Source organism: Colobus angolensis, unplaced genomic scaffold (genome assembly GCF_000951035.1).
Source record: "Colobus angolensis palliatus isolate OR3802 unplaced genomic scaffold, Cang.pa_1.0 Scaffold174, whole genome shotgun sequence".
Classification (NCBI taxonomy): domain Eukaryota; kingdom Metazoa; phylum Chordata; class Mammalia; order Primates; family Cercopithecidae; genus Colobus; species Colobus angolensis.
Genome location: NW_012114866.1, coordinates 6,400,431 through 6,423,814, shown reverse-complemented (window position 1 = coordinate 6,423,814; position 23,384 = coordinate 6,400,431). Strand labels below are relative to the sequence as shown.

The window sequence follows — 23,384 nt, the reverse complement described above, 5'->3', positions numbered from 1 at the left end:
CAGAAGAGGGACAATGACTGGAGCACAAAGGGAGACAAGATAAACCGCCAATAAGTTTTTCTGATGAACACACAGTAGGTATGGTTTTCTAACCTACAAAAAACTAGCTTTTTGCAGATGATAGCAGAATTCTGCTTCCTTTTGTTCATGGGGCAGGTTGACATGGGCTATGAAAGAAGAATAAAAGAACTGATTCGCTTATATACATTCAAAATATATAACTGTATTTTGCTTTTCATCAATCCTATTTGACAATGACATTGGGTGGCAGATGGGGGTTACTACTTTGTTTCCCCATCAGGTCTGGGACATCTATATGCTTAAATTGCACATCCTTATCCTCACATAATAACTTTGTTAACATCTCCTTATTCTCTTTGGTAATTTTCCTTGCCTCATCCCTGGCTTTCTAGTGTGGTGACCTCCTTACAGAAAGCATTGATTACATGGTAACATTGGGGAGTCCACTGAGCTAGGCCTGATCTGGTTGTGCCACTCTCTTCTGACTGACTGCCATACTACTTCTCTGAGCCTCAATTTTTCTCTTCTCTAGGAGGGAAGGGACTGTTAGGCTTTTTGAGTCTAAAGTCCCCTTAAACTATAAAATTCCAGATCTATTCCTTGGTAGATACAGCCATTTCAGAGACTGTCTAGGCTATTGAGGAGTCAGAAGTATGACTCTGCCGGCCAGAAGAGACAGGAAAGGCAATTTGATCCAGGCTACTACCTACAGGAGGCTGAATTCCACAAACTTCACATGCCAAATAATTTATTCTCTTGTCAAACAGTTAAGGTTAACTTTTTATAAAAGAATAATACATGGTCATGGCAAATGCATTCTGTTTCAGAAATGTCTAAAAGGAAGAGGTGAAAGTCCCCTCACCATCTCCATTTCCAGAGGTAACCACTTTAGTGTATACTTTTTTCTTTTATGATCATCTAATATTTCTTCAATCATAATTCTAGTTCCATAGGTTTTCATGTTATGGCAATTTGTGCCCGAGTTTAATGACAGAAAAGGCAACAATTTCTAAATTGGTGGTAAACATTTATTTACAATTTTTTAGTGTAACGCCATTTATTAAAATAGGCAAACTATAAGATGAAAATGAAGGCAACAGAAAAGCTCAACTTTTCACAACCAACAAAATTAGCACAACCTAAGAAATAATTTAGAAAAAAATGTTGTTAAAAAGACATAGCAATTTCCATTATGTGTAATGCATAAAAATCACAGTGGATAGCAGCAAAGGACTGGGCAGGGCGGGGGGGCATTGAGGAGAATTTGATAATTCACATTGTGATTACTCTGCACATTGATGAAAGATAATTCACACTTCTAAAACCTCAAGACTTCCCTTTTTAGAGAACCAAAATAAATCCAAGACACCTTGCTGACACTTCTCACCCCTAAACAAACTGATGACTTTCTTTTTTTGAGACAAAGTCTGGCTCTGGTGCCCAGGTTGGAGTGCAGTGGCATAATCTTGGCTCACTGCAGCCTCCGCCTCCTGAGTTCAAGCAATTCTCCTGCCTCAATCTCCCGAGTAGCTGGGACTACAGGCACGCGCCACCACGCCCAATTAATTTTTGTATTTTTAGTAGAGACAAGGTTTCACCATGTTGGCCAGGATGGTCTCAATCTTTTGACCTCATGATCCGCCTGCCTCGGCCTCCCAAAGTACTGGGATTATGGCGTGAACCACCACTGATGACTCTTACACATAAAACTGAAATAGTTATGGCAGCAAAAGATTTTGATGGCAAGGAAAGTTTGTAAACTGTACTTCGATCTCTTTTTCTTATTACCAAAGTGCAAGATGCAGGGTTCTCAGTCTTTCAGTAGTGCTTCTCCTGTAAATAATTCATTTTGTTTGGCAAAGGCAGTTTCTGATTTAAGTCTATTCTGGTATACTGACATATAACAAAACGACACAGGTATTGCAACAAGTGCACCTGCATGAACCAAGACACTGACTTGGCCAGTCTGACAAGGTAAGTTGCAGATCCAGGCAGTCGAGACCTTGAATAACAAAAAGCTCCACTTTCAGAGTCCTTGATGGAATGCTCGATTAGATCAACTATGGATGTATGCCCTTCCACATCTGGCTGTTCATAAAAGCTAAACCTATCATTTGAGTGCTCAATTCTAGTGTGAAGTGTTTTACCATGGGAGTGAAAGCTCAAGCTTAAAAGATAACACTCTTCAGAACTGTCCTGATCAAGGAAAGAACCATCTGGCACACTTGATAGCTTCCCTTCTGCCTCCCAACATGTGATTGGTCCCCAGTATCATCCTGGTTTTGCAAGTTTTTTCAGCTCCTCTGTGAGACTTGTCACTACCATGGGACCAGTGCTTTCCACTGAGACATAAACTCTTGCAACACCAGGAGCAGAGTTAAGATCAAAATTCAGATGACAGAGCATACTTTCAGCTACGTGGGCTTCTGTGCCAGTAAGTCCACTGAAGTTCCTTTGGATTTGATTATTCTGCATTGGAGGTAGCAATGGTGAGAGTGGAGGGACATCATCGTGACCCACTCTCGGGCTCTGCAACATGACTCCTGCAGTGCCAGTCAACAACCCATTTATGGACTGATCCACAAAGATCTCTGGGGCAACAACTAGGTCCTGGTCTACCTGACTTTCATCTTCAGGGAAAGAGAGCCCTTCCACTTGAGGAGGAACCACAGAGACTTCCATGGCAGAAGAACTGTCCAGACAATAGCTACGTGATCCTTCCAAAGGACGCATCCCGTCATCTAAAGGCATAGTATACTGAACGTAGTCCTGAGGCAGAAGTCCAGTAACGACAGGCACGTGTTCATCCAGGCGAAGATACAGGTCCTGTTCTGAGAAGCCGAGCTTTTCAGTGAATTGGCTTGTTCCTGGCACGCGGTCTCAGACTGAAGGTCGTGGAAATCCTTCCAGACGCCATTCAGGGGTGGACTCGGGCTGGAAGAGTAGTCTTGACTCTCACCTCCATCTTGATGCACGTCTCCTCAGAGTTTGTGGGCTGAAGAGGCCACGGCATGGGACTGCAGTGATGGCTGCGGAGGCAGGTGGCCTTATCGGCCTCTGAGCGCTCACGTCTTTAAAGATTATCAGTGCTGAGGAGGAGGAGAAGGTGTCCTTATCTGCAGAGCTCCCAGAGGGTGTGCCCACCCTTTTGGCTTCTGTTTGGCAGAAAGCCGCCTTTTTAACGTATCCATCAAGCTTTTGCTTTTTTATCTATTTTTTTCCCGCCTTTTTCATCTTCCCTGTTGATATCGCAGCTGGCTGTATCTTTACCATAGCAGCTACCAAATAAGGAATTATCTTTCCAAAGTCAGTGGCTAGCGATGGTTGTTGTACTACCATGAATCAGTTTATTTTTTACTTTTATTCAAGTTAAAAGATTTCCAGAAGGTTTTAAGACTAATTTTCTTCATTACAACTAGTTACCTAATCCAAAGGATCAAAATGGAAGGGATTCACTTCTGGCATGATGGAATGAGATGGTCGGCCAGGCGCGGTGGCTCACGCCTGTAATCCTAGCACTTTGGGAGGTTGAGGTGGGCAGATCACTTGAGCCCAGGAGCTCAAGACCCGCTTGGGCAACACAGGAAGAGCCCGTCTCCTAAGGCGGCCAGTCTCCACTTCCTTGCCCAGGACCGGTGCGACGGCTGCACTGGCCTTTCCTCCAGCAACTCCTCCTCCCGCCTCCTTCCTCCTCCTCCTCCAGCTTGTGTGTACTTTTTAAAGATTCACTGTATGCACATGCAAGCACATGACTTTATCTCTATTTCTCTTGCTTTCCTTACATACATATTTTAATATATTAATGCCTTTTTATTTAACTGAATAGGTCATATCATATATAATTTGACAGCTTTTGTTTTGCTTTTCATTGAGCAATGTATCTTGGACATCGTTCATTATCATATCAGCTCATATCATTCTACCTTTTTTTTTTTTTTTTGAGACGGAGTTTCCCTCTGTCGCCCAGGCTGGAGTGCAGTGGCCGGATCTCAGCTCACTGCAAGCTCCCGGTTTTACGCCATTCTCCTGCCTCAGCCTCCTGAGTGGCTGGGACAACAGGCACCCGCCACCTCGCCCGGCTAATTGTTTTGTATTTTTTAGTAGAGACGGGGTTTCACCAGGTTAGCCAGGATGGTCTCGATCTCCTGACCTCGTGATCCACCCGCCTCGGCCTCCCAAAGTGCTGGGATTACAGGCTTGAGCCACCGCGCCCGGCTCATTCTACCTTTTTAATGAAAGCCTAGTATTCTATGTTACGGATGTGCCAGCACTTTTCAGTGAGATCCCTCTTGATGTGGTTAAGGTTGTTTCCAGTTTTTCTGCTACTATAAACACTTATAAAAGTGTTTCTGAAGGATAAATTCCCTGGAAAGACTTCTTGGTGAAAGGGTATATGCATTACTTGTTTTTTAAAATTTGCTATTGTACATTTTCAAAATAATTATTTATTCATTAAACATATAGAAACTAATGAGAAAACAAAAACAGGCCATAATCCAATTGCCCAGATAATGTATTGATATGAAAAGTAAAATTAATATACACACATCATGCCCATATATCAAGAATAAGGCAATGAAAAGATATACAAACAAAAGGCTCCCCTACCTCCTATTATTCGCTACAAAGGTAACCATGTTAATGGCTTCTTGTATATACTACTAATTATTTTTGTTATGAATATAAGCCAGTTTATAAAATAGATAATTTAAAATTTTATACAAATAAGATCATGTTCTACACCTTGATTTTTTCCACTTACTAATATACCTTAGTGAGCTTTCTAATTTACATATTTCTTCCCATTAATCTCATTCTTTTTAATAGCTGTGAGTGTTCTATTATTCAATGAAAAACAATTTGTTTTACCAGTAGCATGGCTGATAGCTAGGTAGCTTCACCATTTTGCTATTATAAACAATGAGGTAATAAATATCATCTAATAGTAAGTTGTTGAGTAAAGGGTATGAATGTGAAATTTTGATAGGTATCGCCAGACTGTCTGTAAAAGTGTAGTATTAATTTACATGCCCACAAATAATATATGATTTTCAACTTCCTCACACTCTTGTAATAGTTACATATACTTCAACATTTGACTTTCCATTCTGATAGGTAAACAAATTTATTTTTAAATTTTGCATTTCTTCAGTTATAGGGTTAAGCATCTTCTTATATGTTGATTGGATATTTGAACTTATTTTTACATAAAATCCCTTTTTATTTATTTTGTTTTTGTTGTTTAGGCAGTTTGCTCTTTCAAAACATTATCTGCAAATGAAGAATGTTATTGCTCCTTCTTAGGTAACTATTGCAAATATTCTTAGTTTGTTATTTGAACTACTGTATTTTGACTTTTCTTTTGTACATTACTTCCTATCATAGAGTGAGTTTTTAAATATTTAGTGAAGTCTATTTAATTTCCTTTTCTTTTTTGGCTCTTGAGTTTTAGATTATATCTTCTTTTCACCAATATATTTAACAAATTACCCATGTTTTCCCATAGCAAACTATAGTTTAATCTTTAGTCATTTAATCCTTAATCAATTGGAATATACTTTGATGTTTGATCTGAACCAAGTGAACAGCCACAATTTCTTGGACGTTTCCTTTACAGCATAAGATTCCTACATGTTTCATCATTCTAGTCATCCTCTGAATTTTTTTTCAATGCATTAAGGAAAGTACATGGAAAAATGGGAAGGAACAAAAATTTGCAGTTAGACAAAACAGGTTAAATCTCAAGTCTACCTAGGTTACCTCGGTAACTTGGGGAAGTCACTTAACTTCTTTGAACCTTAGCTTTCTTTTCAATAAAATGAGTATACCTACCTACCTACCTATCAGGGCTGTTGCAGGTACAAACAGGCATTCAGCAAATAGTATCTATTATTATTGTTTTAGCATTTCTTCAAAGAGCTGTGATTATAAGTGATGAAATAAATCTAATGGAAATTAACCAACACAGAGTGCAATATATTAGTTACTTCATGCTTTTTTAAAAAAGAGGAACATAACATTTTAGGACTAGAAAAGCCTTAGAAACTTGTTTATCTAGCACTTATACCTTAGAGATGAACCCCGTAAAAGAAGGGAGTGGCCCAAAGTCATACTGAAGTTAGCATAGAGATAGGACCAGCCAAGAGCACCTCTTGCCAAGCCCCAGAGTTCCTTCTAGTTTAGCAGATGTGCTCTGTGAGTTTGTTTCTTTTTCACTGGACCAATAATACAATCTTGTTCATTTTAGGCCCAAATTTACATGGGCCTCTGCATTTTTGAAGAGGTGTGCTGCTGCTGTTATCCCGAACGATATCATAGTACCCTTGTTCCTGTTGATTTCTTCCCTGGTTTTAGCAAACATGTTCTACTCCAGTCATTCAAATTTTTCAAGATCACTTTGATTCTTATTTCTTTCCCTGAGGTTTGAGTTTTTATCAGCAAACCTTGCACAAATAACATTTTAAAAAGTATTCACAGTTTATATCATTGATATGACATTTTAAAATACCAAGTGTGACACAACCTCATATATTTATTATTATTATTATTATTATTTTGCTTCAGTTTGAACTTTTTCATCTGGATACATGGATTCTCAGAGTTCTGTTTAGAGTCCTCTTCTCTCCAAGAAAAATTCTTTTCTTGAAGCATACATTCTCAAAGATTGGATGCCACTAATTATTGTTGAGATTAATAATAATAATTATTATTAACATTAATTGAGCATCAGGTATGTACATAAGAGATATTTATATATTATCTCACTTAATCCTGAGGAGGGTGGGATTATTTTTCCTATTTTACTGATAAGAAAACTAGGCTCAGAGACTCACTGACTTACTCAAATTTATATGGTGGAAAGAGGCTAAGGATTTAAAATAGTGTAATACTCCTGAGTTCTTAACTACCAATTTACGCTATAATTTAGTATCCTGTCTAATTCCGAGGGTCTATGCCTACAAGATTCCAATTCTGAAACCTGTCTTTCAAGGGCATAAATCAAGCTCCCTGAGACTGGCAGCAAATGATTGTGTGTTTTGCCACTCTGCTCTGCAGTGGTCCAAAAGCAACCTGATCTAGAAATTATGGCCCAACTTATAATGATTAGATCATGTAGGGCTAAGGTAAAAGGCACTGTCAAGCTAGAACAATTTCATTTATTGCTACCTCTTTATGTATATGACTTGCATTGGATCATTAAAATATTTATATTTCGGCCGGGCATGGTGCTCACACCTGTAATCCCAGCACTTTGGGAGGCCAAGGTGGGTGGATCAAGGTCAGGAGATCGAGACCATCCTGGCTAACACGGTGAAACCCGGTCTCTACTAAAAATACAAAAAAAAAATTAGCCAGGCGTGGTGGCGGTCACTGGTAGTACCAGCTACTTGGGAGGCTGAGGCAGGAGAATGGCATGAACCCGGAAGGTGGAGCTTGCAGTGAGCCGAGGTCATGCCACTGCACTCCAGCCTGGGTGACAGAGCGAGACTCCGTCTCAAAAAAAAAAAAAGAAAAAAATTGATATTCCATATGTTTTGGCATCCTTTGCACAATAATGTTGGTAATGAATAGAAATATGGGCACTTTTAGTTGACTTCTAGTTGTGTTGCTGCTGTTGTTTTTCAGATCCTAATGTGAAGATGAGTGGTTTACCATCCCCAAGGTCAATCATTTTTTCTTTTTGTTTTTAAAAGATGATCATTATATTTGCTACTTCTGCCACTAGGGGCCTTGGCCTGGGGCTCCAGGGGTTCCCTGAATAAATGATGATTCTCTGGAAATATTTGTCTGTTTCTTAGTACTATCGAATGAATGATATCAGAATCAGAGGATTTCAAAAATAGAGGAAGTCTTGTGATCTTCTTCAACCCCAGGGTATATCATTAGGCTGATTCAAACACATTCTTATACCCTTGTCCCTCACTATGTTGACCTTTTAAAATTTCTCTGATTCAGCCACTTCTGCATCTATGCACATGCTATTTTCCATATCTAGAACATAGCTTCTCACTCTTTCCTCATCTGGAAAACTTCTAGTTCTTAAAGACTCAATTCAAACTGAGTTGTGTAATGTATCTATTTATAAGCTCCTTGAAAGTCAGATCTCTGCTTACTGGAACTTGTGGTCCTGGCATAGGGTCAGGCAAATAATAGGTGCACAAGAACAAAAGAGGAGAGTGAGTGAATAAGCAAGTGGATGAGTGAATAATATATTCTCGCATTATCCCAGGCAAATGATCATCTAACCTCCATGTGACCCTGGATCAACACTAATGAAGAACTCACTGTCTTTCAGGAAAATCCATTGTATTTGGGTGAGCTACAGTGATTAAAACAAACAAACAAAAAACAAAACAGTTCTTTGTGTTGAATCTTTCTTTCCACCTCTTAGTTTCAGTTCTGCCCTCTGATGGCTCAGAAAACAATATTTCTTCTTCTATATGATCCTAATGTGTGAATACATTTTTCACTTTTCGAGGAAGTGATCCCACTCCCTTCCCCATCTCTTCATATCATTCTCACCAAGTGACCATTTGCTTCTGCTTGCATACCTCCAGTGTCAGGGAACTCTCGTTCCCTGGTTTCTAAATTCCATTTTTTGTTATCTCTTATGGGTGTTATTTCCAGCATCTTGATATCATGTAATATCTCCTTAGAGACTCAGGTAAGTGAATGTGAGATCAAATATGGCAATATGGATACTCACCCTATGACTCACTGTACTATCTTTTAATGTGTGCCTTCTATAGTGCCTAGAGATAAACACAGTATTGAAATAAATTTGTTTTTGAAAAAGTATCCACTTAGTTATTTCACTTTCCAATTTAAGGGAAGAATGAACTAGAGCGACACATAGCCATTGTTAAACAATGTGCTGCTCAGTGGAGGACAGTGACAACTAAACACATGATTAAATACTGGGTGGTAAGTGCTAGCACAGGAAAAGGTCAGAATTCTATGGGGTACAGAGGAGGCATTCCTACCAAGGGATGAGGAGGAATAAGGTTTCCTGGAGACAGTGACATTGAGAAGAGGTCGTGAATGTTAGCAAGGTGAGGATGGGTGGAGGTTCTCACCGATGGGGAGAGTAGGGTGAGGAGACTAGTGGCAAGAGTATTCCAGGCAGAGAGGGAGGCACACATGGAGGGCTGGAGGTGAGAGAGGGCCTGCACATCTGAAGAACAGGAAACAGTTGTTATGAAGGGCAGATACTGGAGGAACAAATGTGAGAAAGAAGTGATGAAGAAAAAGAAGATGATGATGATGATGGTGATGATGGTAGCTGACATGTATATAACACTTAATATGTGCCAGGCACTGTTGTAAGCATTTCATATACAGAAATTCCCTTAGCTCTCATAATAACTGTGTGAAGTAAGAACATACAACAATCCCCATTTTACAGAGGTGGTAACTGAGGCACAGATTAAGTAACTTGTCCAAGGGTACATTGCTAACATATGGCAAAGTCAGGAATGAAACCCAGGCAGTGCGGTTTAAGCGTCTTCATTCTTAACCATGACATAGCCTCTCAAGGATCTGGTGATCCAGGGCATGATAAGCCATTAGTATATGTGACCATAATGAGGAGTCATTCCTCAGCTTAAAATTGAGAAATATTATTTTAACATCACTCTTGTGCCCCAGGAGTGCTTACAGGTAGAGAGAATGTACAGGAAGATAATGTGCAGGAAGCATGTGCTTATGGCCATCCTGGTTGCAAGAATCTGAGGTTGGATGGACCCCCTTGGAGATGCTGCTCAGAAGGCAGAGCAAATGCTCATGGCTGCCAAAGTTTTCCATCACAGCTCATGTCATCTGCCTGCTCTGAAAGGAGTGTCATGGAAGAATACTGGATTTAGACCTGGGAAGGCCAGGATTCAAATCTTGGTCCCTTCCCTTACCAGCTCTATGACTTTGGGTAAATTCCTTAATCTCTTTGAACTTGTTTCCTCATATGCACCAAGAGATGTGAACCCTTCTTTGGTTAGGCTGTTATCAGGATTGTTAGAGTTTAAGCAAATAAAATGCTTAAAATAATACTTGGTACATGGTAGGTACTTACTAAATAGTTGCTATCTGTATTATAGCATATCCATTATCCATGTAACCAGGACTTTTAACTGGCTTTTATCAGCAATAATAAAACCAAAGAATATGTTTGAGAGAAGACTGTCTTAGAATAAAAGTAGCTAAGAACTACAAATTTAACAGAATTATTAACTGCGAAAAAAACACAAAGGGGTAACCAAATGGGAAAAGGCTAGATAATTGGCACCACATTTCAATTAAAATGAGTCAGGTCCAGAACATAGGGGACTGTTTCAAGCCAATAATTTCACACTTGGGGGTCTGGGTGGAAGGTGGCAGGGGGCAGCAGGGAAGAAACTGGGGTAGGATCCAAATGATTTCTACTTTATTCAGAGAGACTATGGATAGTAAGATGAACAGATGTATATTATGAATGTATTAAATACACGTAGAAGGCTCCCATTCTTTCTCAAGAGGGAAAAAAATCTATTTTCATTTTTCCTGAAGTGATGAGATGCAATGAAGTGAAAATGTAAGTTTTGTTGCCAACTCTGCCATCAGCTTATTCAAACCAGCTAATGAGCTGCTCTGCAAAGTGAAGGTGCTGGGCCGCACCATCTCTAGGGTCCCCTGTGTTGTAAATTTAATTATTTCTATGGCTTAAGAATAACATCTCAAAAGTATTTTATAGTTAATAAACTGTTTTCCTGCCTCACATATGTTACTGAACAAGGTGATATATAAACAAACAAATAGAACAAACACATTCACATGTATTAAATGATCTTATCACATACTTATGTGGGTAACAGGGAAACTATAAATATCACATTTGATGTTCATTTGTGAGCAGTCTGATGGCTGACATAGAACATAGAAAGGGAGAAAGAAAAAATGCTGCCAGCAGAAGTAGACCTTGAATGCCAGGGCAAGAAGTTTTGTCAATAAGTGGCTATGGAAGGCTTTTACAGAAGCATTTAACACAATAGGACCCGTGTTTATGGGAGAACAACTCTGGCAACAGTGAGAAACTGGGGTTAATGAACTAAGTGAGTTCAGGAAAAGAACTATCCCAGCAGATAAACAGATGGGAGACTACTGAAGTATTACCAATGATACAGATAATTGAGGCCCAAATTAGGCAAATGAGGGTGGAATTGAGGATGGGAGATGCAGCGCAGATATGAGAGAGAAAAACAGAGGAAGGTTCTATGCAGCTATTCTCCTCAAATACTTCTGGAAGCCAAATAGAGTTTAAATAATATTTACAGTGTTCAGCAGATTGAAAATGGGAGATAAGGGAAGGTGTCAAAAAGCTTTAGGATGATTGGAGGTGTGATGATACCATCAATCAAGATGGGAACACAGAATGGAGAGTGGGTTTGGGTGAGAGGATAATGTATTTTGTTTTAGACATGTTGACTTTGCTATGTCTGTTGGATATCTACAGTTGTGCAGACAGTTGGAAAATATCTACCTGAAGCTTGGAGAAGTGTCCAATGTTCAAAATCATTTTAGATTTCATATTCCTATGGTCAGTACCATGGTCAAATTAGACCCAGATGTAGAAGAAGCTTGATATACAAGATGGGGATAATAAGAATACCACGTCACAGAGTTGCTATAAGGTTAGATTTGTTAATATACATAAAGTAATTGGAACAGTGCCTGGCATCTAGAAAGGGCATATAACTATTAGCTATTGTTGAACCCTCTCCTGACATACACAAAGAGGATGACTTGGGAGAGTATAAAATTATGTCAGTGCAGGCTCATTTGACCAGGGAAAAGTGCTAGGGTTGTAGGCACTAAAACAAAAAAGCACAATCCTAGGAGTTACGAGTCCTGAGTTCCAGTCATGCTGTTAGCTTATTTGACTTTGAGAAGTGCCTTCATCTCTCTGGGCCTCAGTTTCTTTATCTAGAAAGAGAGCCTCACACTAAATCTCAGAGGTCTCTTCTAGTGCTTAATAAACAAATACATTCTATGCTCCATATGTATTTTGTTGACAACTTGAGACAAACAGATCATTATGCATTAAACTTTTCAAACACCCTCCAGCATGTTTCAGAGTGAATGCACTATAAATTGTATTTGAGATGGAAATTTCTAATTAAGTTCCCTTCTCCTCCTGGAGGCTGTTGTACTTTGTGGAGAGTGGTAATATTTCTGACAGTATATGCATTACAGCTCAAGACTAGAATCCTGGAGCAGAGGCAAAGTGAAAAACTGATGTTGAATATTTATGTATCTTAGCAGTTAAACATTAACCTCCCTTTAAATTTGGCTTCCTGATGCAAAAACAGGCTTATAGTTAAAAAAAAAAAAAAAACTTAGACCTTTAAAAATGTTTTGGCTTACCAGGTCATTTCTAGAGGGATGATTATTTTGGAATCTTTAAATGAAAGTTATAAAGTAAAATTTGGCTATCCAAGCCCAGCTTACTAAAGGCTGAAAGACAGTAACATCTAGAATTTATGCATTTCAAGTAAAAAGTTAACTATCTTTGTCAGAATATACAAACAAGAAATAGTTGAAACCTTATAAAAATATTATACAAATACAAGGTGATACTACTATCTCCAAGCTCTGATTTTTACCTTAAGTCTAAACTTGTAAATCTTTCTGCTTACTTGTCATCTGCAGATAGATGTGCAAGACTTTTCAAACTCATCGTACTCAAAATCATACTCAAAATTTCTCCCAAACATGTTTCTCGAGAGTTTTCTCATTTCCAGCAAACAGTACTACTACCATTCTCCTCTCAAACCACTGAATCAAGAACCTCCATTCATTTCTTTGCCTTCCACCTCACCATGCAATCCCTTAGTTCATAGCCATATTCCAATTCCACTTTTCTCTAACTCCACCCCATGCCTGTAGGCCACACTATCATTTTCCCTGGGAATACTACAGTAGCCTTGATGGGCCCTCCATTCTCTTTGTGGCCCACTCCTCCAACCCTCCTTTATCCCTTTTTGACTCAGCAGCTAGAATGATCTCAAACTGTGTATCAGATCATGCCTCTTTTCTGCTAAAATCTTTCTTTTGACTCCTTGTTAGGCTTTGAATGAAATTCAAACTCCTTTCCTTGGACTCTGCCTATCCGTCTTATTCCATCTTATTCCACGCTGCCTACTTTACTGTTTGCTTGCCACAAGGGCCTTCATTCTGTTTTGCATCAGTCCAAGTTTTCTCCAGTCTTACAGAATTTGTGCCAGTGGTCCCTCTGACTGGAGTGCTCTTACCTAGCTTTTCTCATCTTTGACAACTTATTTTCATAAGTGTCAGCTCAAATGTCAATTCCTCAAAGAGCTCTTTGCTGACAATCACATTTAAAGTAGCCTCCCAGCCTATCTCTAACTCACCCAGTTTTACTTTCTTACAGAATTTAGACCCACATGTTATTATATTTATTATCTCACCCACCCCAAGAGAAGCTTCCCATAAGTAGGGACCTTGACTATCTCTTTTAATTCCATACTTTTAGTGCTGAGTATGCTATGTAGATGTTCAACAATATTCCTTAAACTAATGAATGATTATAACTATTAAATCACATAGCTTTATTTAAATCATTAAAATTTATTTGACAACCAGTTATTGTGCACTTGTTACGAGCCAGTCCTTTTCAGAAGGCATTTTTCCTCTAGGGGGAGAAAAGTTGATGAAACTGAACTCACTGATTCAGTATCTTTGAGGGTGAGGCCCAAGACTTTTTTTTTTTTTCTTTTTTTGAGACAGGGTCTTACTCTGTCTCTCAGGCTAGAGTACAGTGACATGGCATGCACCACTATGCCTGGCTAATTAAAAAAAAATATTGTAGAGCAACCAATATGTTCCTTGAAGCACCCAATATGCCTTAAATGTCCTTGTAAACATTGTTAAACAACCATCTCCACATCATCCAAGCCTTTAAACTGTTCAGGCAGCGTCAGACTCTGGGCTGGAAGGCTACATTTCTACCTTTCAAGATCTGCTTTGTGGCTTCTCACCTCACCCACCAAATGTTCTATCCTGAGATGAGATGTGTGTGTGCTGCTAGACTGACAGATTCCCTTTGGTTAGGGTTAAATTTGAAGCTGAGATCCTTTCTCTGGTGGATGGTGGTAAGAAAAAAGCCTTCTGAATTTGCTCAACATGCTCTCCCTTTTGAATCAGTGGACTAACTGAAAGTGCTCTGTTATTCTTTTTTTCAACTTTTTTTTAATGATTTCTGGGCCTCAGATATTAAAATATCACTAATCTACTGTTAAAACACTATCAATAATAAATTGATTAACTAGATAATGAACTATTCATATAATGGAATACTATGCAGTCATTAAAAGCAATAGCATACATGTCTAATATTTTGAAACTAAAAAAAGTCATGATCTATTGCTAAATTAAAGAAAAGCAAGTATATATATGTATATATAACTCCATTTGTTTCAAGAAAGAAAAGGATGAATGATCTTATAGAGAATGCCTCCAATGTTACACAACGACTTGATAACAGAGGCTTTCAGGGGCTATGGTATCGTGGTGGGGAGGGGAGAAATGCTGAAGAGGAGAGAATGGGTTACATTTCATTTTATAGCCTTTAACAGTATGTGAATATTTTTAAGTAAACATGTGGTACCATAACAATTTTAAAAGTCATACAAAAAAGTTTTAACAACTGAATTTGAGGTTTGTGCTACCTTAGCAATAAAAGACAAAAGGGACTATGTAGGTAAATTAAAAATACAGTAATATTTATAGAAAACATGAGTCCTAGAGTATTCAAAGTTTCAAACATTGCATTAATCCATTCAATAAATATTAACTGAATGCCTTCTTTGTGCCAGTCATTGTGCTATTGTTGGGGGATGGATTGGTGAAGAAAGCAATGGTTCAGCCCTAAGTGACTTAGAATCTAACAGTAGTCCTCAACTGGGTATGAAAATGTGTCTATTTGTGAGGGGGGGGTGGTATTTTTTGTTGTTAAAATGTCCAAGTCAGGAGTCAGCATTGGCATTAATTGTAGAAGGTGCATGTGTGTTAAATGTTTTGCAAACTGTGGCACAATCAGGCACAGTGAAAAAATGTCCTTCCAAAAGTGCAATAACACCTGCAAAAAGAAATACTAAATCAATACCATTTTCCACATAAATACCCTAATTCCCAGTGAACCTTATTATTTTGTTCAAACAAGTTCAGTTGGCTAAGTTCTGGGTCAGAGTTATTAATTAGGAATTTGTCTAAATAGTATACAGATTTGAAAGCAATAAGGATGTTCATTTCTACATATCTTATAATATTCACTAATTTGGTTTAGTTTACATAAACTAATCTGAGTGAGATTGTAATGTAGGTGAAAAGGGTTCTTGTTTCCTTTTTTCCTCATACACAGTTAATCTTGTTCACGAGCTTTGGAATCAATTTTAAAGGAAGGAATAATGCTGTCTCCAGAGACATATTTGTCAAACAGTCCACTCCTAAAGCATCTGAAAGGCTTGAGCAGGAATAGGATACTAATGGAATTAATCTTGCTCAAAATCTGTTACTGCAAAACTCAAACTCTGGCTGCTGCATGCGGGACTCACCTGATGTTTTTTTCATCATAGCTCCTCAAGATAATGACATTCTTTTGTGTTTGGGCTTATGTGTATCTTGGCATCTGGCTGTTGCCCATAATTACAGCTTAGAATTTCTTTGACTTATTCCTCACCTAAAAATAAGTTAATCACCTCATTGCCTAAAAGCTCCCAAAAAACAGGTTTTGTGAGTTTAGGCAAACTGTGTCAAGAACTCTTAAGTCCCCTCTTCTCAATTACTTTAGTCAAATCTTCCCAATTGCAATCAGTCAAATATTTTTGGGAAGTCAAAATCTTCCCAACTGCAATCAGCCAAATCAAGAGCAGGAGATCTGAATAAACAGAGATGCTTGAAAATCAACTTGTATTCACCACTATGAATGAGAAATAATATTTATTAAACTATTTCTCTTCAAAATATCTTTTGCTTTTGTTTTTTCCTTTCTAATTTACTATGCTAGTTCTAAGCATTGATCTAAACTATTGAAACAGACTGTTTCCTGTTTATTTTGAAAAATATCAAATTATAGAAAACTTGAAGAACATTATAATAAAAACTCATAAAGATTCAACAGTTCTTAACATTTTGGTACATTTGTTCTCCCTCTTCCTCCTTCTGTCTATCTCCACTTACCTACCTATCTGCCTATCAGAAGACACACACACACACACACACACACACACACACACACACACATTTTTCTGAACCATTTGAAATATGTTGCAGACATTATTCCACTTTCAGCCTAACATATCAGCAAGGCATCTTCTCAGTGTAAAGATATTTTCTGTATAACCACAATGCCATTATTACTCCAAAGAGAACCAACAAAACTAATATTTTATACCATTTAATATATTGTACCTATTCAAATTTCCTCAGTTATTTTCCAAATGTCTTTTACCGATGTTTTCTTAACTCTAGGATTTGATCAAGTTTTATGCATTGCATTTGGTTGTTATTATGTCTTTAGTCATTATTAGTCTAGAACATTACCTACATTTTTCTTTAAATAAAATTTACTCTTTTTTTAAAAAAAATTTCAGTCAGATGCTTATATAGTGTTCTGCATTTTGAATTTGTCTGATTATCTCTTCCCAATCAGAATCAGATAAAACATTTTTAGCAGAATCCAATGTGTAATGCTGTGTGTTTCTTACTCTGTCATAGAAGGAGGCTCAAAATATATGGACCACCAGATCCCTTCATTCAAAAGGCACCTTTCTATTTTGCAAATAACAATCTATAAGGTGGTTTATTTGAGACCGTGTAAATATCTTTTTTCCAGTAAACTTTAACACCGAATTTTTTTTAGCATCTATGGATTATGCTTTCTTGAAATAGTTATTTTGTTGCGGGTTAAAAAATGCTTATTGTATAATTCTTTATTTCTTCTAGAATTATTAGCTGGTATTATTCTGTGCAGGAGAGCTTCTCCTTTATATATATATATACATATATTTTTTCCTCTATCATTCTGGATTTATTTTTGATATATCATGACTTTATAATTTTTTATATATCATGTTGTTGATATATAATATTGTTCTTTTTGACATATTTTTTGATATAGCATGATATTATAACTTATTACCATGTGGTAGACTTCTAATTGATGTTTGCTTTTCCTCCAATCTTTGTCTCTCTCCCATCCTCCCCCTTCCTTTCATCTACTCTCAATACCTTGATGGTCATCTTGTATATCACAACCATTCTACTTTTCTCTAAATACTGCCTTTCACATTTTATAGATGCCACAGATGCTCAGGTTCATCTGTGTTCCTAACTGCTTGTAAATTATGTGCAAATTTCTTAGCCGTATATTCAAGCCCTTTCACAATGCAGCTTTTACCATAACCCTCTCTAGTCTTTTTAAGACCAGAGACTTTGGCCGGGCGCGGTGGCTCAAGCCTGTAATCTCAGCACTTTGGGAGGCCGAGATGGGCGGATCACGAGGTCAGGAGATCGAGACCATCCTGGCTAACATGGTGAAACCCCGTCTCTACTAAAAAATACAAAAAACTAGCCGGGCAAGGTGGCAGGCGCCTGTAGTCCCAGCTACTTGGGAGGCTGAGGCAGGAGAATGGCATAAACCCGGGAGGTGGAGTTTGCAGTGAGCTGAGATCGGGCCACTGCACTCCAGCCCGGGCGACAGAGCCAGATTCCATCTCAAAAAAAAAAAAAAAAAAAAGACCAGAGACTTCTCTGATATGAGGGAGCATTAGAGTGGATTCTGTCTAGTCCTCCCATATCATTGGTGGAAAGAGTGAGGCACAGGAAATGAAGTTATTTTCCAAGGTCACTCAGTGTATTTGTAGTAGAGTCCAGATGAGAATGCTAGAGTTCAGTGTTCTACATTACATGCTTCCTCTCCTAAGCAAACCCTCTGCTGCTGCCAGAAGCTTCACGTCCATCCCTATTCTAATGTTCTCTTGGGCCTAACTTCCTCCTCCTTGTTTTATTTCCTGTTTTCCTGGATTCTTTGAAGTCTTGGCCTTCTCTCTTGTCCAGGTCAGGTTCTACCTTCCCAGATCTCCTGTAATCATGATGGTCTGTGACACTTACTCGGCCATCAGCCCCACAACCTGGCAGCATTACATGAATTTTGGTCCTCCTTTACTCTTTCGTTACTATTTTTAAGGTGAGAAGTAATGCAAGCTCATTTTAAACAACTAAAACAATACAAAAGAACAGCAAGTAGGCCGGGCGCGGTGGCTCAAGCCTGTAATCCCAGCACTTTGGGAGGCCGAGACAGGCGGATCACAAGGTCAGGAGATCGAGACCATCCTGGCTAACATGGTGAAACCCCGTCTCTACTAAAAAATACAAAAAACTAGCCGGGCAAGGTGGCAGGCGCCTGTAGTCCCAGCTACCCAGAGGCTGAGGCAGGAGAATGGCGTAAACCTGGGAGGCGGAGCTTGCAGTGAGCTGAGATCCGGCCACTGCACTCCAGCCTGGGTGACAGAGCGAGACTCCGTCTCAAAAAAAAAAAAAAAAAAAAAAAAACCAGCAAGTAAACTGTGAACATCCTTCTATAGTAACCTTCAGGTAACCACTGATAATAAATTAGGCAAATGAACTCTATACACTTTCAGTACACATATTTACATATCCCCAGTTACATTCCCAATGTCTAGGATAGTGCCTGGTTCCTGCCAGTGAGTGTAAAACATTCATGTTTACCTCCATATGTAGTCATTGTTTTAAAGAATGATCCTATAATAACACATGATGTGCTGTGATTTGCTTTCTTTTTCTATTTATCTTTTTAATGAATAAATATCACTAACTAGACTATAAGCTCCAAGAAGGCAGTGTCAGACACTGTTTTAGTCTTCTTGTTTTCCCAGGATGTGGCACAAATTGCTGTCCTCACAAATTATTATTGAGGGTGACTACAGCTTTATGTGCTTGATGAATCTTTTTTCCTCAACTCTGAAGAAGCCTTAAGGTTCACAAAGACTCCTGTTCCTCTAAAGAGGAATTATTAATCAGCTCGCCAAGGATTTCATGGCCAATTTCAGTGTCTAACAGTGAAAACAATGTAAACTAGAAAAGAAAGTAAAGCGAGGAGAATAATATAACAGACAGGCAGGACCCTGGAAGGTGGCAACCAACTTTGCCACATTAAAGGGTATAGTTCTCTACACTGGAGCTGCCATCTTGAATGTTGACTGTTGTGTTAGGCAGACCACATAAACAGAGCCTTAACTCTAAGCATTATTGATTTCATAAAGTGCTTCTAGACATTTGGGAGAACTAGAAGCAGCAACAGAATCATTTCAAAACTCTCCTGAAAAGATAAACTCCATTCAATCAGGAGTGAGACAGAGTGACCATCCTCTGGAATTACCTCTCCATCATCACTTTCCTTTGTTCTCTCAAGCATATATCAAGACTTCATAAAAGCAGTCAAGGCTGTGCTGAATCTTTCACTATCAGTCCCAAGTGGATATTGTAAGCATCAGAAAAATTTTCCATTTACACAGGCAGGGAGGTATTTTCAGTAATTTAAATCTTTTCTAATTACTAACCAATACCCGCTTTCCAGCCTCCCAGTTTAGCACACAGAATGCTGCTCCCTGCAGAAAACAACTCTCCAGCAAGGTGTGAGTTTCCACGGTTAGTTGCCAGAGCTTCAGACGTGAACGGAGCTGCAAAGTCACAATCCCTTCAGTAGATAAAAACATCAAGAAATAAAGTTCCACTGCCATCGTTCAGTTCCTATCACAAAGTAAATGCTCAGCAAATAATAGGAAGGAGGGGAAAAGCGAATCAGAAAGGAGAACAGAAAAGAAAAGGAGAGAGGGAATAAAGAGGGAAGAAATCTAGTCAATTGGCTTTCAAACTGTGACCAACAATTTAAGTGTGGAAGGAGATCACTAATAAAGATAATACTAGTTACTGAATACTGAACAAAAAGGTATTGTATTAGGCTTGTTATTGTTAATCCTCCCAAGAACTTTGCTGAGGTCAACTTTAAGATGGGGAAACTGAGGCACAGAACGATTAGATGCTTCGAAAGTAGCAGAGCTAAGATAAGAGATATGGTCTGTGTGGCGCACACACTGTGTCCTGTGTCCTTTCTCCCCTACTTAATCTTCCCTCTTACAATACCTGCTGTCTCCAGCCTTAGGGATGCAGGTAACACTTCTGTCTCTGACAGACACCAATGTTGCTATGTGCTTCCAAATCTACTTCTGCCTCCCACGCATACACATTCCCTTCCCCATAATATCACATGCCTTCTCACAGCAGCCTCAGCTCCTGCTAGTGCCTGTCATCACAATGGTTCACTTTGCTTTTCCATCTCAGTAAACAGCCCCCTCCAGGCATACTGTAGTCTCATCTTCAGGGGCTGTTTCCCTGTTTCTTCAGGGTGAGCTTGATCAGTGCAGGGACCAGCTTTCCTCAACAGCTCTGCCACTTTGGGTATTACAGAGAACACAACAATCCCCCAGAGGATCTTAACGTTAAATCCTTTTAATATCCCTGTGGCCAAATTCAGTGTCTCCTCACCCAGCTTCTTCCTTGAACTATGCTTCATCCTATACTGGGGTCAGTTCTGTGAGAGGCTGGCTGCAGGCTCTGATCAGTGGTGGGCTCTGCCACATCTTGTGAGACCAAGAGGCATTAAGTCAGTAAGCACAAAGCCAGCAGTCATCCAGAAGGGGAAGAAGCACTGGAGGCTGCCTGAAACAGGGCACCTGGAACTCTCAAACTTCATTCACTGTACTAACAGTTGCCAGCATCAGAATAAAACATATATGACTAGCCCTTGCTGCTCTTGGCATGGGAATTTCCATGAAACCAGACATATAATTCTGCATTCTTTAAAATCATCATCCTCCATCTTTTCCCTTTCCAAGTTTGAACTGCATGCAGTTTCCTATTGCATTGTTTTCTCTTTTGTTAAACTCCTACCACCTGGAAAAGTTGCCACGTACACTGCACTGTACACTGTACACTATACACTGTACACTGCTCTGCAAAGTTATGCTGCCTTGATTCTCAGTGTTTTTTCTTCTCTATTATGCCCTCCTCTTTCCCTCCCATTCTCCCTTGCAGGGTCTCACCTCTGTGATCCTCTCCTGATCTGTCTCTCTGCGTCTGTGACTAGATTCCCTTCACTTCTCCCTTCCTTACCTTTCCTCTGCGGCTGGGCTGCATCTATTTCCTCCTCCTGCAGCTGGTCTCACTTGCTTTTTCTTACCACCTCCCTCTGAGTGATCTGCCTCTACTTTCCTGCTGCATCCTCTCTTCTCTTCCCTGGTTGATTTATCCTGCTTTATTGGGAAGACAGCCTATGACTGACTGTTTGCCACCTAAATTTCTGGAATTGTGTTACCCTTTAGAAGTCTAAACTGACGTGCTGTGAGAGTCTCATAATTAGGCTTATAAAAATAAATCTTTCTTGTTCCACTGTCAATACAACTATAACACTGGGTTAGTTGTCAAACACAGGCAAGCCAGAGGAGCTTGCTCCTGAAAGCTAAAATAGCAAAATTATCTGTGCTAGCATTTTGAAATGCTATCTTAGGCTGTGTTGCTTATACTTAATGCTCTGGGACTGTAAGTCAAGGACAAGCCTCAAGGTAGGGTTTTTCTATGGAGGGCTTCTGGAGAAGCTCTTCAGGATTTATAGGTCTCCGGATCTTTAAAATCCACTCGTTCCTGTCTAATATAGAGACCTGCTGCATATCAAAGAATCAACTGAATGTTCAACCCTCTTCTAAATATCATCATTATAAACTGAATGTTCTAGATTCTATATTTGCTCCTGATCTGAGCCTTAGTCCTTGCCTAGAACCAGTCAGTCAACAATAGCTCAACTTTGGGCTTTTGGGTATGTGCGTAGCTCAAGGTTTATAACATCTGCCTTGTAACCTCTATATCTTACCCATCCTTTGCCAATGTTCCCTCTTAAAAGTATGAAATAAGTACAGAAATGTTTCAATTTTGGTACAGCCCTAAGATACAAAATATGGGTTGAAGAAGCACTAAGGGGAAAATTCATTTGGAGATGTGAAAACCATGAATGTTATATTAGAAGACAGATGCATGCATACGACCCATTTGCAGGGACTGCATCATTGCTAAATATTGCTTCTCTTCAAAACTATGCATAATGAGAAAGTCAGGTAAACCAGAAAAAAATATGGATTTTTGGATGAATAGGAGACTAAGCAAATAACTATGCATAGAAAGCATAAATCACTCACCAACAAAATGTATAATCTACAATGTGTTTTCCAGGATAATGTGTGTGAAGGTATCTGTTGTATGCATACAAATTCACCCTTCTTTTCTCTTTTTTTGGGCTTGTGAGTGTTTGACAATGTAAATTATTCTTCCTGAGCACAAGTCCACCTGAGGATTAGTGAATGGGTGTGATTTTCAACCAAAACAACTTGTATTTAGCTGCCTTCTTTCTGACACCTAGAAGTTCCTGGCTAATGTTATTTATCAAATGCTGTATGCAATAAAAACAAGTATTTCCCCAAAGAAAGTAAATTGTGCTGCAATTATTTATGTGTATGTGTATGTATATATGCTGTGTATAAAAATATAAATAATTTTGGTAATTATTGATGAGTAGATAATACCTTAGCACGTTTATGTCCCTTAAAGGAAGAAAAATCCAGGGATAGGTGTATTTTCAAGAAGGCTCAGTGGATTTGGTTCTGGCTTCTGTCACCATTTAGCTTTGGAATTTTGTGCTTTAGTTCCTTCATTTATTAAACAAACAACAAATAAACGAATATTGTGCAAGAGGGACTCTGATATTCCATTCAGAGTTATGATTCTGTGATCCTATCTTGTTGTTTTAAAATACCTATATACTGTAAAACGTTTGATTCTGCAAAGAGCTATGAACCTATTGTGCCTTTTCCCATGCAAAAGTGATTCTTTTGTTTACTCATTTATTCTAGAAATATTTACTTGTGATTTACTATGTTTGCTTATGATTTACAATAGGTTCTGTGCCATGTCCCACAGATTCAAAGATTATTTACACGCAGCCTCTGTTCTTGAGGAGCTCAGTATATATAAGATGACCTCCTACTTTACAGAATTTTATCTCAAAGGCCTAACTGTAGAAAGTCAAGCTTTCTTTTCTTTTTCTTTCTTTATTTTTTTGAGACAGAGTCTTGCTCTGTCGCCCAGGCTGGAGTGCATTGGCCGGATCTCAGCTCACTGCAAGCTCCGCCTCCCAGGTTTACGCCATTCTCCTGCCTCAGCCTCCCAAGTAGCTGGGACTACAGACG

The 23,384-nt window shown here is 38.9% G+C and overlaps 1 protein-coding gene and 1 pseudogene across 8 annotated transcripts in view; both read right to left on the bottom strand.

Moving 5' to 3' along the window:
- The window catches only part of DLG2 (discs, large homolog 2 (Drosophila)), a 2,293,993-nt gene that overhangs the window by 352,130 nt on the left and 1,918,479 nt on the right, over positions 1-23,384 (bottom strand). The gene's annotated exons all lie outside the window — the stretch shown is intronic.
- Positions 1,840-3,431, bottom strand: LOC105509329 (annotated as a pseudogene).